Genomic DNA, 2,917 nt, shown 5'->3' on the forward strand with positions numbered 1-2,917 from the left:
CGAGGCCAGCCTGGTCTACAAAGTGAGTTCCAGGACAGCCAGGGCTACACAGAGAAACCCTGCCTCGAAAAACCAAAAAAAAAAAAAAAAAAAAAGGGTTGAGTGGCAGCACATGCCAATAATGCCGGTCCTTAGGAGTATGGGGCGTGGGAGGATAGACTCCAGCAACAAAGGAAACTGAGACTACTCTGAACTACAGAAGAGTCTGTCAAAATGTTCAAGAAGGCTTTAGTTGGGCGCAGAGACCTGTAGAGAGAGCACACGGGTCCAGTCCCCTGGGGAAGGAAGGAAGACAGGCAGGCAGGCCTGGACAGTGGTATGCTCCTGTATGTAATCCCCAAACCTATAAGGAGAGGAGATAGAGGCAGGAGAATAAAAAGTTCAAGGCTATCCTCAGCTATATAGGGAGCTCTAGGCCAGCCTGGGCTGCGGGATCGCTTGTCTCAAAATTACAAATCAATTCATTAGATTTTTCCATTAAAAATGCAATCCAATGTCAAGTGTGGGTATGCATACCTATAATCCTAGCAATTGGAAAGCAGAGGCAGGAGGATTATTGCAAGTTCAAGGCCAGCCTACATAGTGAGTTAGTTCCAGGCTAGTCAGGGTTACAGTAGTAAGACTTTGTTTTAAAAAATTAATAATGTTTGGGGGATTGGGGTAGGAACATCCTCATGGAGACAGGGGTTTGGGGAGGAGGTATGGGATGTGGAACAGTCAGAGGGTGAATGGGGGGTTAGAAATCAAATCTGGAGTGTAAAATAATAAATAAATAAATAAAGTAAACAAACAAAATAATGTTAAATTAATTTTAAAAGATATTAAATCAAGAATGAACATAGACTATATAGTAATTGCTTAATGTCAATCTTCACCTACACTAAAAATTAAACCACACAAAGAGCCAGTTTTGTTTCTGGTAAGGAGAAGCCAAATGTACACAGGATTCCTTATATCAATTAGTCATTTACCTTAAAACATAAAGTAAACTTTGGAGACAGACAGACTTTGCCCTGTGGTTTCAGGCAAGCAAAATACTCCCTAAAGAAAACCCTTTCTTCTACCAGTTTTTTTTTTAAAGATTTATTTATTTATTATATATAAGTACACTGTAGCTGTCTCCAGACACTCCAGAAGAGGGAGTCAGATCTTGTTACGGATGGTTGTGAGCCACCATGTGGTTGCTGGGATTTGAACTCCAGACCTTTGGAAGACCTGTTGGGTGCTCTTACCCACTGAGCCATCTCACCAGCCCTCTTCTACCAGTTTTTAATCTGGGGGTTAGTTTCTCGAACAGTCTTAAGCCTCCATCCAAGTGAAGACAACATGTAGAACCCTCATTAAGTAACAGCAAACTAATATAGCCGCTTTCTTCATTACATAGATAAAGGACTGCCGGGGCCTGGAGAGATGGGGAAGTCATTAGGAGTATTTGCTGTTCTTCCAGAGGACCCAAGTTCAGTTCCCAGAATTCCCATCAGGCAGCTCACAATTACATGTAAAGCAAACTGCAGCAGGTCTGACACATCTTATGGTTTCCCCTGGAGCCCACATACATGGCACACACACACACACACACACACACAAGTGAAAACAAAAATAAAGCTTCCAGCCAGGTGACAGTCTCATATCCCAAGCCAAAGGTTCAAAACTGTAAGTGTTTCAAAATATCTCAAAGAGATGAGCCTTTTCACTGTTGAATGACAAGATGGGGGACAGGGGGGCACAACTGTAATGTGAATGGAAATCTCTCACCTAAGACCCAACACCAACTCTGATTTCCTCTCAAAGGTAAGCACTTCTCTAATCTGAGTGCCCTGTCCATTGAGTGCTAAGAGGAGACAGAAGCCTGTGAGCTTGGAAAAACGGTGCTGTGGAATATGAGCTGTGGTATACGAGAGACTACATGCATGAAGCAAACCTTCAGAACCACACAAAAGCTCCTCCCATCCAGTGGCAGCAGATGTTAATGAACAGAGAAGAGGAGGATGTTGGATCTGCTTCTCTGGTCAAAAGCACTTTGCCCTTGTCTATTGCTCTTATTGTTGGTGCACTTCAATGAAAACCTCGGTCATGAGATCGTATGACCTGCTGGGTTTTAGCTGATTCCCACTGAACTATGTTTAGCTTTGTTTCGAAAACTATTATTTTGTGTGAATTAATGTTTTACACGCATGTATGTACGTGGACCGCATGAATGTCTGGTGCCTTCAAAGGCCAGAAAAGAATCAGATCCCATGGGACTAGAGGTATAGGGTTGTGAACTGCCTTGTTGGTGCTGGGAACCCTACTTGGGTCATCTGCAAGAGCAGCATGTGCCCTTAGCACTGAGCCGTCTCTCTGTTATTTAGCTTGTGGGAAGGCTGTAATAATACAACCCCTACTTTTCTTCAATTTCTGGTCTAAAAACAAACTCCAAACTCAGTTTCGGATTCTCTCTCTTATTTACTTCTTTCTTAGTAAATAAATAGTCCTGACTAATGTGCATGGAAAGCCAATTCTCTGAATCCATCAGCTGGGAAAAGCAGGCTTCGATGGCCTGCCTGCCCCCATCTGATTGTACTGTTCCTGGATTTTAGAAGTCCATCCGGAAAAAATAAAATAAAATAAAAACATGCCTAAGAAAAATTGCTGTCACTCTGTGCCGGACCAGCTCACCAGGCACTTCTCATTACCTAGCGATATGCATTTGTCCTTGGCTAACAAATGTCCTCACTTTTTAACACAGATGCACACACTCAGTGTTTTTTCAGTCCTAACCTGATGTCCTTTCTCTTAGCAGCTGGCATGTGTTAAGAGGCACTTGAGGGCTGTGGGTTGTGAAGTATGGGAAGTGTGAACTGCGGTGCCCTATCTACTGCTCCGAAAGAAATAAGGGCGTCTGAACGCCACCAGAGGCAGGGGTTTGCAAGAAGGC

At 43.3% G+C, this 2,917-nt stretch overlaps 1 long non-coding RNA gene across 1 annotated transcript in view; it reads left to right on the forward strand.

The window, feature by feature from the left end:
• LOC110325965 overlaps positions 1-2,586 on the forward strand; it is a 6,540-nt gene extending 3,954 nt beyond the window's left edge. Inside the window, exon 4 of the long non-coding RNA XR_002380763.1 lies at positions 1,792-2,586. This is a non-coding gene — a long non-coding RNA (uncharacterized LOC110325965). The remainder of the gene's footprint in view (positions 1-1,791) is intronic.
• The last annotated feature ends 331 nt before the right edge of the window (positions 2,587-2,917 follow it).

This window comes from Mus pahari, chromosome 8, assembly GCF_900095145.1.
Source record: "Mus pahari chromosome 8, PAHARI_EIJ_v1.1, whole genome shotgun sequence".
Classification (NCBI taxonomy): Eukaryota; Metazoa; Chordata; class Mammalia; order Rodentia; family Muridae; genus Mus; species Mus pahari.